General features: G+C 45.2%; 1 long non-coding RNA gene across 1 annotated transcript; it reads right to left on the bottom strand.

Moving 5' to 3' along the window:
- Positions 1–2,493: 2,493 nt before the first annotated feature.
- On the bottom strand, positions 2,494–4,488 carry LOC125939982 (uncharacterized). Its single transcript, XR_007463222.1, has 2 exons — positions 4,371–4,488; positions 2,494–2,800 (listed from the first exon to the last, which is right to left on the bottom strand). It is a non-coding gene; the product is annotated as an uncharacterized LOC125939982 (long non-coding RNA).
- Positions 4,489–16,765: the final 12,277 nt, after the last annotated feature.

Raw genomic sequence — 16,765 nt, 5'->3', positions numbered from 1 at the left:
GGACTCATATTGCAACGATGCGGAGTACGCTCTTGATCTGAGCCAGAGAAAGCTTGACCGAATCAAACGTGCAGCCGCTTGCCAGAGAAATAGTAGGCCGGAATAGAAAACACGTCAGCGCTTCTTCTGCGGTAAACAAACAAGGCACGCATGCGTCGAGGCACCGCCATGGTTGACGACACGCCAACAACGGAAGCTGCACGAGCGACGTGACCTTAACTGCGCCAGATATCTGTCGCGCTGTCAGGTCCAAGGTGAGAGCGCCTCCGTGCGCTCTTAACTAGAGCATGGGGCTCAGACACAACCACCCGAATGTGTTCGAGTGCTGGATTTCGATCAGCCGAATGTACCCCGAAACAAGTCACGACCACCTGCTGCTTGGCAGTACAAAAGACGGCACTTCACCGGATGTGAGCCGCTGCTGTTGTGCTATGAATGTTACGCTATCATGCTAACAATGTTATCCTTTGTTACAGTTTTCTTTAGAAGCATGATCACTATCGCTGTCTAGGAACTTCTTATATTTCGTAGTAGTAGAGAATGGTATGCGGAGTGACAGCCTGCTAACGCTGACAAGTCAGGAAATTTAGGTGAAGTCGAAAGTGATGGCGGGCGATAGTATGAAGCCAGTAAGCTAGAGCGATTGTATCATTAGAAGCTCTTCGTTTTGCTGACTATTCGTTCTCACTCTTTTCCTATGGTTTTCTTACGTTTGAGGCTAACTATATTTATCTTTCGTTAACAGGACTCACAGCGTGCAGCTGCGAAAGACGACAGCCAAGACTTCGGCCCTTAAATGGAAAATGGTGGTATAAGAAACCTCTAAAAACACTTTAAATCTAATGCTATTGCAATTACTTTTTTTTTCGTTTATGCGCTTCGATAGACTTTTTTTCTCCGCATTCGTTAAGACGACGCATTAAACAATGGCTTTGACAAAATGAAAGTCATAAGCAAGCATGGTGCTTAGTAACGCATCAAAGATATTATGATCTTAGGTTCAACAAACTGATTATTTTCCTCAAGATCAGACGCTATGTCCGCGTCAATGATTTAATTCCTGTGCATGGCTGTACTACTGATTAAGGCATGGCTCTGACATGCATACAGACGCGAAACACCTAACTGGCAGGCTCACTGAAGAGCTCACTCTCCGTGTTACAATAGCATGGCAGTAAAGTGAAAAAAAGAGCCGGTCCTGGCCAGGGAAAGGCGAGTTCGTGCAACTAAACGCAAACACACCTGTCACTGCACGTAAAAGCGTTGTAAAATCACTCTCTCAGATATTACCGAAAGCTAAAATAGGGCAAATTGTGAGTTGGCTAAGATGTCTACTCTGTACAGTGTAAGAGGTGTGTGGCAAGATGTGTAAGTTGTAATGGCAATGGCCCATTTTTTAGCTCCAGATGGACGAACGTTGCAGGAAAGACACATGCTCTAACTTCCAACTGTTTTTATTCGGTGAAGACATGTTAGTTTGAAACTTCGTCAGTGGCGTATACGTTGTAGAGGACTTCAAGAAAAGCATAAAATAATAAACGAAATATCATCTATAATATGCGATAAATGTGAAATTGTAATACAATTAATAACAAAAAAGTGCATCGCCCCCTCGACCGTCTGCGCCTTGAAAAAAGGTAAAAAATAAAAAAAATAATTGCCAACACAATTTATTGGTACTCAGACGAAAGAACATGTTTTTTGGGATAGCGCTACATGGAAAGGTAATTCAAAAATGATTTATGTTTAGTTAACGCAACAGTGTAAATAAAACCTTGAGTAATACTATGTGCTGTGCTGTCTATTACGTATTTAACTATTTAAACGCAGTTCTGCGTCATGCAAAAACAGAAAAACCTGTTCAAACTTATTTTTGGGCATGCAGAATGCATTTGCACAAAAATATATATGAATTACTATTTAGGGTATAAATTAATTAGCGTGTTAACTATAAGTGATTGGTTCGTCGAAGCATTCACGTCTGAAACTCCGTTCCACCATACTATAAACGTCAATATGGGCTTTTCGTCTTGCTTCCAGAGTTTAAATCAGCATTTTGAGACATCAAGCTCAGCGTAGCATATATCATACAATAAGCACTTAAGGGTTAAAACATACGCACAATATAAAGCATGTGAAAAAGGCAGGCAAACGTTTTATTCAGATGCATTCCATTAAGCCTGCAATTTACCACGAAACTTTCATATACAAAAACATTTTGGAGCTTTTTATGCCAGGAACAATGAGCTGATTATGAAGCAGTAGTGGGAAATCAGGATTATTATTAGACGAACGTAGGTCTTTTGGACGTGCACCAAATGTACGGTACACGAGCGCATTTGCACTCCGCCCCATTCCAAAGTGGCCGATGCGGCAGTGAACGAACCCGTGATTTCATGCTGAGCAATGTAACGCGATAGCCTCTGAGCTAGGGCTCCGGGTGTCATATACAGGAAGAAATGAACACAGTTAAAGTGACGAAACATACAAAAGTCAGGTGACATTTTTTTTGTTAAACTATGTTCACATTACAAAATAGCGTACGCATAGATTGTATCGGTGCCGGTGATACTGGCATGGTCAGCTGAAGACTCGGTAGTCACAGTGGTGGGTGGCGCAGACGTCTTTGGTGGGGCAATTCGGCTGCCAAATGATGTGATAATGTAAAGCAAGGCTCCCAGGACTGAAATCAGCAATAGTGCTCTGAAGATAAGCAACCGATTTAACATTCCGGGAATCGTGCGTCGCTGTCGCTGGAAGTCTGCTGCCATGCTGTTTTCGTCGCTTCCTATATGGCCGCCTGCAGGTTAAAAGGGGCAGAAAGTTTTCCCGTATGCCGCAGAATAATAAGATTACGACATGACAAAATCAACTAAATGAATAAACATTTCTTAGCAATAAGAAAATCACGTCTGTTAACCTAGTCATGTGGAGCATACTGATTGTAGTAAGGAATGAAGCTGTATCAGAATCGCACGTTTCTGCTGGGCCAGTGTAGATCGGGTGCACATAAGTGCGGCTGCTTTGGCAATGGCCATTTGTGCTAAAGGATGTTGATAATGGAGCCTTATCCTAGTCGATCTGAACATAGAAATAGCATTCTATGAATAGGATGGGGCGCAGCGTACATTTTCGAATACTTTACCATGATTTGTACGAGTAAGTACAATAGCCTTCCTTGTGTATTCTCCAGTTCGTTTAATCACGCCTAGCTCATGTTCTTTGGTACGCATGTTCATGAAAATTGGTAAAATAATTTTATCCGACATTGTGCAGAAACAATGAAGTGTTCGCAACACGATGTAATGTCTCTAAATTTCCCCGCAAAGAGCGCAATTGAAACTATCATGTTGTGTTTCAATAGAGTCCGTGCAAAATCAAAGCAGGGGCATATGGCAGAAACGTTAGTGAAAGCGGTTCATGATAGGTCGGTATCCCGTCTGGTTCCAGTGTCCCGCAGTGCCACAGGTGTTACAGCTTTATAAGGCCCAAGAATATAACTGTGTCTATAGGAAGGTTCCGCTGCGACCCCAGTGTAATCTCCCACAGAGACCTTACATATTGAGCACGAGCTGGGTCATCAGGTTCCACCACGCATCAATACCCTGTTACATCGTCAGCGACTTGCAACTAATTGTACCGAGCACTCTCTATTTCAAATTAGGTGGGCTTCCTCTCTAGTATGTTTGTGCGACCAGGAAGAAAATACTTACACCCCTATTATTCGACTGCCCCAAGCCCAAAATGCGTAAAGAACATCTCGAACAAGAGCATCCCTGTCTTTGCCCACATTGACATTTTCACACTTGCCGAGGTATTAGAGCCATGGCCGACAAAAGCAGTGCATCGCGAAGCAGTGAGCGCACGTCAACGCTTCTTTGTAAAGAGTGGCATAAATGATGAATATTCTGTGCATAGAGCCGTTTGTAATTGTCATTAGCACATTCGTGTCTACGTGAAACACGCTTGTGTGCCTGTGACATCCACGCACTTCAACTGTAACCTTTCTGAAGAATTCCACCCTTACAACGCTACATTTCCTTTTGTTTTGTTTCTATAATTACTAAACACTGAATTTATGTTTCTTTCCTACATATCTTGTCTTATATTATTGAAAAAGATCTAGGTAAGAGGGGTTGTCATAGCCAGCATAAGACAATAAAAAAAACCTGTACTTTAATCTCAAGAATAGGAATGTGTGAGAGCCTGTGAGTAGTATCGTATACCTTCATTTGCAGTAAGACAACCATTTCCTCTCAAACCCACTTCACGTACTTGACAAGTTTCTAATGTCGATTGTTCTGATTTAGTCGTCTTCGCGTTACTCTACACGTAATATAGAGTACGTTGCAGAGGATTGCATCTCATACCTGTTTAATCGCCGATTCCTTCGAGCTCGGTAAGAAGCATGAGTTCGCTTTGCATGCGTAATCCCAGCACTGTGTGCGATGGCCGTAAGAAGTATTGAGAATGTTTACCGCAAAATAGCATGAAAGAAAACAGGACTGGCATAAGTAATTGGTGTAACATACACTAATACATTAAGGTATATGGACACCTGCAGTTCTTCAATACCCATTCACTCTTCCCTCCCCCTCCCTTGCTTTCCTTCAACTTGTGAACAAACAGGCGAAGCAATTTAATTTAAAAAATCAAATGTATCATACATAGGCCTCACTTAATGGAGGTTATTCTCTGTATCATACATAGGCCTTACTTAATGGAGGTTATTCTCTCATGTGTCTTTGTTACAGACTTGTCTGAATAGCAAAAAAAAAGAGAGAGAATGTGGTATTGTACTAATTAGTTGGAACTATAAATGCAGGCTCTTCAGATGGTTCGCGCAGAAAATTATTGCACATTCGCTATTTTCAAAAGCCCGGTTTAGAAGACTTTTATTGTAGGTTTACAGAACAAAGAAACAAACAAAAAATGCCCCAATCAAGCACGCGCCCTTATGTGGGTACGCAGGCGCCGCTAAGAACAACTGCACGTTCTAAAGTCTGCCCCTACAATAGCTATCGCAGGTTGCCGTGGTGTGCACGTACGGCACATAATTCTACGCATAACTTCTTTCTCGCAGGAGCACTTTACAATGTGTTTCTAAGACTCGGAATGCGCACACTTGGTCTCCCTCAGGACTGTTGAAGGTTCCGCCTCCAATTTCTGCAATTCGACGTTAAATGCGCGACTCAAGTGCCCTAGCTGTATCTTGCGTACGGCTTGGCGAAGAGACCGTTATGTTTTACCGCGATGGTGATTTATGTCACGTATGATAGGTGCTTTAGGAGGAGTGAGGCATAAAATACAAGTTAGGTTCCGGGCAAGTCTATATTGACCTTTGATACAGTCAGAGCTATTGTATTCTCATATGGGGCACGACTACTAGTACTAACATCAAAAGGCTAGCGACGTTGCAAAAGAAGTCCATCCGTGCACTTAAAGGTATGCGAAACACGGGTTGTATACTAGGGATTTACGGGATCGTCACAAATTGCTATTATTAAACTAGAGCAGCAGTGTAGGCTTGTTGGTATTGCATGACAGAGAACTAGTTGTGTGTGTGCCTTTTAGCACTACAACTAGTTAGTTATCTGCTATGCTGTTAGTTAAGAAACTACACACGTGCAGACTGCCGATGTACACTTATATTCAGATTAAAAGAGATACATAAAAATTTGAAAAAATCTTACGTCATGATAAACAGAAATTTTCAGCTCAGAAATATGTTATCGTTTACCAAAACTTGGACAAGATATGACAGAGCCTTACCTCCTTGATCCCTTCTTTCCTGACTAATAGCCCCAATATTGAAACTGAAATGTACTTAGCAAGGTCCCTGAGACATTTCAGAAAGCCACATTATAAAGATCTGTTAATGGACCAACCCTCCTCTTGTAAAAATTTTTCCCGAGGGCTTACGTTATTCAAAACTTGTCACTTTTTCTTTTTTTGATGTCAGGTTCTATTTTTACCGTCTATTTAAGTTTCTGCAACAAACGCGTACTGTGTTTTCTTTGCCTAATTGCTTATAGAATGTTGTTATGTGATCTCTTGAAGAACGCCGTTTGCCTCTTTATAAAATCATTGTCTGTTTGCTTATGTATTTCTTGTCGAGATATTTAAGCTGATTTTGCTAGAGTGCGTCCAAATTTATACTCCGTTGACTTTTTAATTTTGTGACACGATGGTGTTATGTTAACGTTGTTGCTCGAGTGTACAACATATTCAGGAAAGGGATCTAGTCAGGTGCCGACAAGCACCTTTAGTCCCGGGTTTTTCTTGGTTTCTTTTTCCATTATCCTATGTTAACAGCGGCGCTGTTTAAGCCGGCCGTGTGCCCATGGCGCGTTAACAGAAAATGTGGGCCGATCCTGGCGGTAGTGCAGAAAGGGTCCAAGCGCAATGGCACATACCCCTGTGAACTAGCGAAGCTGAGCCTGGTTAAGTCTCACTAAGCTTAGTTGGGACTACTTAAGCTTAGTCAGTCATCAATAGCCAAGCGATATCCAATCAATAGCTAATTGATAATCGATCAATAATCAATTAATTCCGGAAAATGATGGGGATGACTTGGTAGTGCTTATCCTAGCCCAAAGACGTGGCCAATACCTTACGATAGCCAATCTGATAGCCAATCAATAGCTAATCGAAAAAATAATAATAAATTCCTGAAAATGCTGGGGATAACTTGGTAGTGCTTTGTCTAGCCCAAATACGTGGCCAATACCTTGCGATAGCCAGTCGATAGCCAATCAACAGCTAATCGATAATCGAGAAATAATGAATAAGTTCCTGGAAATGCTGGGGATGACTTGGTAGTGCTTAGCCTAGCACCAATACGTGGCCAATACCTTGCGATAGCAAACAGATAGCCAAGCAATAGCTAATCGATAATCGATCAATAATCAATAAATTCCGGAAAATGCTGGGGATGACTTGGTAGTGCTTAGCCTAACCCAAAAGCCAGGACTAGCTAGGTGACTATCAGCTCCGCTGTCTCTTTAGCATTGCGCCTACAGTGCAAGCTACGCAAATTTTTGTCTGTTTTCCGAATAACTAAAAAGACGAATATTTTTAACGAGAAGGGACGGTAAAACTGAAATAAACTGAAAGTACGCTTATGGCACCCTCCTTAAGTATGGCGGCCACAAAGAGTAACCAAGCCTGCTTGAGCTAATCAGATTTTGCGACATCCATCATGGTCAAACATTTTTACTCTCTAGTTTACACTCTTTTGCTTCATTACAACCACTATCTCCATAATCTGCAGTTACTTATCCATGACACTACTCTGGCTCCAACTGTTGCTTGTTTTTAAAAGCGAAGCTTTAAATACAAGCAAGAGTTATACTCTTGTCTTTAAGCAAAACTTTAAGCTAGGTGGAAAAGTTGACATAGGTACACTGTTAAGAGGGATTTGTAGTGAAATCTAAACGACAAAGGAATAAAAAGTTAGTAATTGTGATTTTATAGGCATTTACGAAATGTTTTGTGGGAAGCAGAGATAACGTAGTGGTGAGGGAGCGTATTCGAAATAACTATTGCATGATGGAAGAAGTAAGTGGTCATGGCTGTTGTGCGGCCGGGTAAACGCGATATAAGATAACTGTGACTTGTGCCTAAGGAAGTTTGGAATGGTGGTTTAAGCAGGTGGTGCCTTGAACGTGGACTGAAGAAGAGGGAGTGAAGCAAACAAATACGTGATACCATACGGCGTGTCTTCAATGTTGTTAGACCGAGTGTTGGCTTTAAAGGAGGTCATACTAGTATACCGCGAATTTGGAAAGTAAGGAAGTTAAATAAAGGAAGTGATGAAGCGAATGAGGAGGTTTTGGACTGATTCCATGCTAGCAGCTAGGTACTCTTGAGACGGGTGCCAGATTGCAGAAGGAAATCCTAGTTTAGGACGGAAAAATGTTACGCGTGCAAACTTTTTATTTCTGTGGATGAGTTTTTGAAGTTTCCTTGCAGATGCTCGTGCGAGCGCGCAACTAAGAAACGGATTGATTCGACGTAAATAATAAAGAAAAAAAAGAGCAACGACGTCCTATGAAAAGTCAGGTACTCGGGAAGAAAATGGTCCTAATGTTAGCGGAGTTAATACGATAAGCAGACTTAAGGGCAATGTGTTTTCGCGTTAAATCATCGACTTGCTTTTTTTTTAAGTTAAGCGGCATGTTCAATTTTCCCGCGCAATTATATCAACGTCGCGCAGAAGACAAACAGAATCGTTAGTGGAGATGACAGCGCTGTAAACTACGCAGTAGTCCGCAACAATGTATAGTGTGCTGGTTGGTAGTCATTCACATATATAAAAAATATCAAGGGGGACAGACCGGCACCTTGAGGGACTCCGGGATTCCCATTGGTAACAGGTTAGCAGTGGTTGTTTATAGAAGTGTTTTGTGTGCGCTGAAATAACAATAGTTTAACCCAGCTGAATAACATTTTGCCATGGGGTACTACAACACTAGAAACCATTTCAGTTGCGTACGATTACCCAGCCATGACTCACATTGTCATGGAAGAGGTCAGAAAACACGCCAGGCACCTTGCTCTCGCTTCTTTCCACCATCTCGTCTCCCTGCGAGAAGACCGACCACGTGCCTTTTTCTTTGTCAGACGATATCGCCTTATCCTGTACACCTTATCAGATTACACAATGCCAGGGGGATTTCGGATTCCCCCTTGGTGCTTTGCTCAACCACAAGTTTGACTGACACTACCAGAAATTAGGACGGATGCACAACTCTCATCACTAGCTTTCAAGCAACTTTCTCATGTTTTTGCTGTACGGACTACGAGGCATATATATACAACAAACATACCAATGATGTTTCAAGCAGCGTGGGCGGGTCTGCGAGATTAGTGATGTTTTCTGCGAAATTCACCACCGTAAGCCGTGGAGCTTGCTGCTTTTTGTAGAGCACTTCGCATAATTAGTGAGTGACCACCTCAAAAATAGAGTGTTTTCAGTTACTCCGAAGTAGCTCTACATTACTTATTTTCCTGCCTTACGCCGAGGATCCCACGAACAAATATAGTTCTAGAAACGCGAGAGCTCCTTTATCGTCTCGTCAAGCAAGGACACGACGTCACGTTTCAGTGGCTGCTTAGCCACTGTGGCGTAATGGGCAACGAACATGCCGATAAAGCTGCTTGATTTTCTTGTGAAGAGGGCGTGCGGTAACCGATCTGCTGTCAAGAACAGATGCAGCCGTGAAATTTCCAGTGCTTGCGAATTACCGCACATAATTTTGTGGAATACACTAAGTTTCGAGCACATAGTCTGCATCGAAATAACCCACGTCTTCGACTTTGACTTCTACCTGGACTAACCTAGCTTATCCGAGAAAACGGTACTTTGCAGACTGTGGGTCGACGTCACTTTCAAAAATCACTGTCTTTCCCCATCGATAGGGAAGATAGTTCTGCTTGTGATAAACGGGGCCAGCGATAAAACTATCAAACGGCTGTTCTTTGCCACTGTCGGTGATACAGTGCACACAGGTGACCTCGCGACCACGTTGGCCTGTCTTGCCGACTACCGGCTTTCTGAGGAGGCAATCTCGGAACCTCGGCTTATACATTGGTCACACCGCAAGCTGGTCGAGGCACACCAGAGGCCTACTACAAAGACTACATTTGTCGCAGACCTTCCCTACCATCCTTATATTCTTTTCGCGCTTTTACCTTATTTCTACGATATTATTTCCGCCTTTTCTTTCTTTTCTCCTTAACCTTCTTTCCCGGCCTGGTAGCAAACCAGAAGCTCCTCCAGTTAACCTCCCTGCATTTCCCATCCCATTCCTCTTTCTCTCTCTCTTACGCATAAATATCTTTCCCCGCCACCACACAAGTTAAACAAGATAGAGGCCGTAGCTTAGAGATTACTGCACACGCACACCTACCCCAGCCCGCCAATCCTATACGCCACTGGTATCCGAGCCTACACCCGACGGACACGTGTAAAGCTTGCGGAAACAGAGCTACGCTGCGACACATGATTTGTGAATGTGCCGCAAAAGACAATATCCCTGCCGCCGCTCGCGTTGCGGCGGATGTTAGGCAGGGAGAAATTTCGAGCTCAATCGTAGCGGCCGCCGCGGATCGCGTCCGTCGGCCCGCTGGGAGCCGGCACTCACGAGCGACGAGCTGGCCGACCAGCTTTGGGCCGTCCGGCAAGACGAAGATGCCGGCCGGGTCCAAGGAATTCGAGCGTTCACCTAAGGCACCGCCATCGTCATCGGCGGAGGGTGGAACGGAACAGAGGTTAATCCCCTTTTCACCCATCTCGCCCGGAAGGAAAACTACCGGACCAGTCTTCAATAAAGTTTATTCTCTCTCTCTCTCTCTCTCAGTAAGAGTAAAAGCTTTTGTGGCACCCTGTCAAAAGCTTTCGAGTATCTAAGAAAATGGCGTCGACGTGTAGATTCCTGTCCATGTAGAGGGTGAATGTAGTGGGGAACAATGTAGTGGGTGAATTGGGCGAGCTGGAAATCACACGATAAGTGCTTTCGGAAAACGTGCACGACACGATTGTATCGTCACATAGCTTACAGATGTCCTAATCCAATTGTTGCCATGTCATCGTCGTCAGGCCGTTATATTAGCATTATCATCGTTTTGAAAACGTCATCGCATTTTTGTCACGCCGACGCTGTCATGCCATCACCGTCACACAGTGGTCGTCATGCCGTCGTGGATCTTCCGTCCTTGTCACACCAGCTTCGTCATCCGACCTTCGTCATACAATCGGGGTCACACCGTTGTCGTAATCGGAAATCTCAGAATGACCACTTCACTTTCTAAATAAAGGTGTCTTCAGAAGTACCGTTTGTCGACCGCTATACGATTGCTTGAATACTATCTGCATTAACGTCGACGGTTATCATGAGAGGAAGTTCTGCCCGAGTTTCTTTTTGTTGTCCTTCATGCTCCCATGACATCTCCTCCACCTTGGCCTAATAAGCCAGCCATTCAAATAAATAGTAAATTTTCATTACTTACATTTCGAGTGCTAAGCATTCAGTTATTCTATTCAAAGTGTTTTGTTACGTGGTCTTGTTATTATACAATTTGTTCTACTAGTTTAAACTTGTTCTACAATATATATCAAACTCTGTTTTCTTCTACACCATGCAGCAGAGCCTATTTCTGTTCAATTACAAAGAAGCACAACTTGGGCAGGGTAAATCGCGGCAGGGTAAAACAATATTTCGAATTTATTTGGACGATTTTCTTCGATCACATTGCGCAAACCATAACCGGTAGTCATCCAGATGTCACAATCCCGTCGACGGACCTCTCTGCGAGAACTTCCTGTCGCCGAACTACTCGGCTGCCCCGTAAAGCGATTGCGAAAGCGAGCACCAGGACCATGCCGACCACAAAGAACACGAAGAACCCGAACGAGCCCAGTGATGGGCCGAGGGCGGTGCGCAATCGCTGGTTGGATGATGATGGCGAAGCGGCCAAGGCTTCTTCTTCTTCCTTTTCCGCCTCACGTGTTTAACACCTGCACCGAAGAAAAACAAGACAGAAGGCCCTGGCTTGATTTCTGAACCGAAATGTAACAGAACTATCAATGGTAAGGAAGTGGAAGTATGCTGGGAGATGGAGCTTATGCAGCTGTGCTACTTCACCAAGTAGTCAAGCCGAGTTTGATAGCAATTTCGGTTTCGGTTTCGTGGAGCACGTGCTGAGTCAGTGCAGCGTTTCGCAGCTCGCGAAAGTTTCGCAGTTAGCACAAAGAAACAACTTTCAAACTTAACACTCATAGCAGTATTTTGTCTCCGAATATTATGACTGCTGTAAATATTAGGATAGGTACCTACCGCGGTAACTCAGTGGCTGCGGCAATGCGCTGCTGAGCTCCGGCAGTGGCGGCCCCATTTCGAGGAGGGCATAATACAAGAACACTCGTGCAATATGCATTGCGGGCACGCTAAAAGTCACAGATTGCCCAATCTATTGTTATTTACGCCACCTGACGTTATTTACAACAAGCACAAAATAAAGCTCGCCATCTGAAAGAAGCGCGAAGCAACACAGGAGCACCGATTGTCGTCGGGCCTGCAGCTCTGGACGAGCTGACCTCGTCGTTCGTAATTTCGGCAAGTTTTGGCTTGACTACCTGAGCTCGTCTTCCATCGTAAAGGGTTGACGTGGCTGTTAGGTGTTGAAGGCAGCCTGCACCTCCATGTGCGTGAACAAAGTAAATATATCCTCATGTTTCTTGCGCTAAAAGCCGCTTTCAGGTCCTCAGCACGGAGATGAAGAATTGCATCCTTTATTGTCATTTCGACTCGCGGCAATTAGAAAATTACCTCAACATTGATCTTCTGCTTCTGTGAGGACATATCTGTCTCGGTTATTTTAGTGTCAATTTCCGTGAAAGCTGATGCCAAGAATGGGATTTATCCATTTCCATGCAGTATCGCATGCATTTCACTTCATATCCGAGACGAACATCGTGTCATCATCAACGTCATCATCATCAGCCTATACCATCATCATCATCAGCCTGCAGTGGACATCAGCGCGATGTCCACTGCCGGACGAAGGCCTGTCCCTGTGATCTCCAATTAACCCTGTCTTGCGCTAGCTGATTCCAACTTGCGCCAGCTAATTTCCAACTTGCGCCTGCAAAGATCATGTAATCGCCTCCAAGTCAATTTTGATGTTTACACAAGGAGCCTAAACTCCTTTATTTTTTGCTACACGGTAAACATGCAGCGGCGGCGTTGCAGTTTGGGCATTGGAGGACTTACGCAACCACTGTACCGCAATCGGTAACTTCGCACCCTAGCGCCTCTGATGAACCGACACTCATACGCACGTGACTTCAATTATCCGACAATAAGCGTGGCTCCCCCGAATGGATGAATGCGCGGGCTTTAGCGAAATTTCAGCTGTTTTCATGCCGTCTGGTGGTTCTGTGCCTGGCAGACGCGATTGTCGTCACGTTACTTTATGAACTTCGCGTGTACGTTCGTAATACCCAAACCTGGTGAGGGGCCCATTAAGCCACACTGCTGTGGTGGAGCTTACTGACACAGCTTAACCTGCCGAGGTGAGCGCTAATTGGCTACTGCGTTGCGCCGCTGGGCACAAAGTCATGGGCACAAAGTCATGGGTCCCAGTCATGGGAGCAGTCTCGATGGCGACGAAATTCAAGAACACCATTGGGACGTGCTTTAGGTTGCGCTTAATAAACCTCAGGTGGTCAAAACTGATCCAGGGCCCCCCAGCTACGGCACACTAAAAGTCTTAGTACTATTGCAATGTACTATGTCACTGCACCTTTAGCGCAGTTACAAAGAACAAAAAAAATCTGAGGTATTACTTTCTGAAACCACGATCTGATCGAGACGCCGCCGTAGTGGGAGACCACGAATTTGCTTAGACAACATGAAAATATTTAACGGGCACCCAGGGCATGGAACACGGGCGTCCTTGCATTCTGTCGCCTTCCATTTTTTTTTTCCGCGTGTAGATTTTGCGCTCAGAGCTATTAGATACTGTGACAAAGTTAACCCTAGTTAAACTTTTTCGAGTATCCCTAAAGCCACTCGTGTGTTCTAAACTACCAAAGCGCAAAACGCGAATACCTTTGCGGGTAGATGACGGTCGTCCACTCAGGTCCAAATGGCTGAGGTAGACACTCAGTGCTCGACTTCCTGGCGTCAACCCTTCTCCCCGCCTTAAAGGAGCGCTGTCCGTCGTCATGATTTCAGAGTCCTTGGGTGGCTCGCTGAAAGACACAGCTCGCTTCGGCTCAACTGGCGTGCCTACAGCTGACGCCGCAGAGTTTTCCGCGGACGAGCTTTCGGCGGCCCTGGCTGGTGTCCGGAATTCGCCTTCGTTATGGACGACGAGTTCTTCCAGCTTCCGATGGTGGAAGTCCATCTGTTGCAGGACGTGGTCCGTCATGACGCGAACGTCGCTGGTGGACTGTATTGTGCAGCACGAACAGACGGACTCCGTAGTTGATTCCTTAGTGGCATTGTGCTTTGCTTCGGACATCTTGTTCTTCTTCTGTTTCTTCCTTCAATTAGCACAGATGGTTACTTGATGCACATGTACAGCCTTTAACCCCACAAAGCCCAAATGCCATTCCACATTAAAGAAAATTAACACAGCTTATTCACATTTATTTACGGCTATAGGGGGGTATATTGGTACAAAGAAAACAATGAAACAATAATTGTGTACCCATTATTTAGTATGGTAAATAATTGCTTAGTAATTGATTTGATTTGAATTGATCCACAACTGAGAACTCCCTCCGGTATGTCAAAAACACGTATATGGGCCCTGCATAGGGTTTTCAGTGCTTAAATCAGAGTTTTAGGTGCCAAAATCAGCGTATCAAAATGATACATTGGCCTTTATGGGGTTAAGTAAGTAAAACTTAAGTACCCATTTGGACGGATGGTCGAAGAACGGGGTATATTTAGAAAAAACAAAACACGCCAAAAATAAAAAAGTCGAGATTAGGTATGCTAGAACTAAAAGAAATACATGGGGAGAACAACTTTATGAAACTAAGAATAAATGAACGAACGAAAATAAGACTAGTATACCTAAATAATCGAGAAAGAAAAACGGGCAGAATTTGGAAACTCAGTTGCATCGGCTCTACATGCAAATTTTGGATGGCAGCGCGGACCTGCTCATCGCTGTATACCCAAATGTTGAGGCACACAAGGACCGCAGGTTAGCAAAAGTCATATCCCATCACGAAGCGGTGTTTTTTTTGAACTGTTTTATGTTGTTCCACCAGGCACCAAATGCACATTTTCTCTTTCTTCTTCTTTCTTGGGTTTTGCGCGCCAAAACCAGTTCTGATTATGAGGCACGCCGTAGTGGAGGGCTCCGGATTAATTTTGACCACCTTTAACGTGCACTACAACGCAAGCACACGGGCGTTTTTGCATTTCGCCTCCATTGAAATGCGGCCGCCGCGGCGTTTCGATGGATGCGAAATGCAAGAACGCCCGGGTGCTAAGGGGAATACTTAGAACTTTATAAGAATGCGAAGGCGAAAGCCTAGTTGGACAGACCCCTGGACAGCGCCCCCCGAAGCTCGTTCCGCTAGCTCACTCCCCATCGCCAGGAGCCTCCTGTTCACCCCCGTTGGTACCTTTATCTCTCAAGGCGGCTCGTCTTGCACGAGCGGCAGCGGCCTCTCCATAAATTCTCCATTCCCAGGACGCCTGCGCCGCATTAGGCCCGCATGTTGCTCTCACCGGGCTGCTGCCGCAGCTTCATCCCTAGCTGCTTCCACCCGATGGCAGTTACGACGAGCGGTATTTCGGGCTGCTCTAGCCTCTTCCGCCGTGGCGTATTTCTCGGTCTTCCCCGCCCCCGACTAGGGCCTGGTGCGTCGTCACCCATGGTGATGGGGAATGAAGCTCTGAGCCCACGCGGCGACATATACAAGGCGCGTGAGCGTGCTACCTCGGTCTCCAGAATGTTCAACGGGCGCCGCCGCTGACATTTCTCTCCACCTCTCGAGCGCCGCTGCTGCCTTTTCCCTCCACGCTTCTACTGCGCCGCCGTTGTTCTTTCCATTAACTGTCCGACTGCGCTCTGTCGCCCTTTCTCAGAACCCTCCTCTGGCACTGTTGTTTCCCTTTCATCGTGCCCTCCATATTTCTGTTCCTCACAACGGGACCTTGAAACATAGAAGTATAAGGCTTTGGCCTTAAAACGGAAACGGAATTCGAAATTCCTCAGGCCAGCCGCTCTAATCCGTATTCGTGCTGCATGCTTACTGCTTGCTCCCCGTTAGGACACAAGTACAAACAATAAAAGTAGTTTTTGTTTAGTCTAAGTCCCGTTAAGCATTTCCCACGTGTATAAGCCAGTGAATTGAGGGGCCTGGCGTTTTTTCATGACATTAACTATATGAACACCACATGCGATCTTTCGCCGTTGTCGATAACAACCAATAAAAAGTACTTATTTCCTTATTCTTGTTGCGTTTTCTGAAGAACATTACTCACATTAACTGCACACTTAGCCTTTGCGTTAGAATTTGAACGCCAGGGGACGAAAAGTATGTAGGCGTGTTCGTGTTCCAATCGTACAGACCGGTGCGCAGAAGCAGCTGTATTTAAGACCTCAAACTAGACAGCTATGCTCGCTGGAAGGAATTGTAACGCATCTATGCAGCCCCTGCCATCTTATGCCATCGTTTTCCCACACGCAGTAGCCATGGTAGTACCTGTCGGTGCGGGGCTTCTGCAGCGGAGCACCGCGTCCCTCATATCGCGCAAACATGCCTCCGTCTGTTTCTTTTTTTTTTGTCAGAACTCCAGCCGAGAAGTTCCTGTGAAACTCTATTCGCACTGAAGCAAGGAAGGCCTGCATACGCGCCAGGACCACTCCGTGGTCGAGACATGGAACAACGTGTTGCTGCTTGCGCGGCGCACGCTGCAGTTCAACGCCGGGGAGCCAAGACGCGGCGCTGCGGAAACAGGAGGCCGAGGCTATAAGCGAAAACGCCTTCATAACCCGGCAGTTCGAAAGCGCGAAGCAGGACGTACACATCGTACCCGCCTTGAGCATGCCGCACCACGGGAAGGCGAGGCCCACGCAAGGCGACAACGCCGACAATACCCTGAAGTTCTTTCTAGCTGATGATGCTCGCGATGATCGACTTCTTTATGGCCATGTCTGTGTGCGCAGGTCACGCAATGAGTGTTTACTCAGCCAGCTTATGTTTACATCAATTCATACTGACACTAAAGCT

This window comes from Dermacentor silvarum, chromosome 9 (assembly GCF_013339745.2).
Source record: "Dermacentor silvarum isolate Dsil-2018 chromosome 9, BIME_Dsil_1.4, whole genome shotgun sequence".
In the NCBI taxonomy this organism is placed as follows: domain Eukaryota; kingdom Metazoa; phylum Arthropoda; class Arachnida; order Ixodida; family Ixodidae; genus Dermacentor; species Dermacentor silvarum.
The sequence above is the reverse complement of the archived record's forward strand: the minus strand, read 5'-3'. Positions and strand labels throughout refer to the sequence as shown.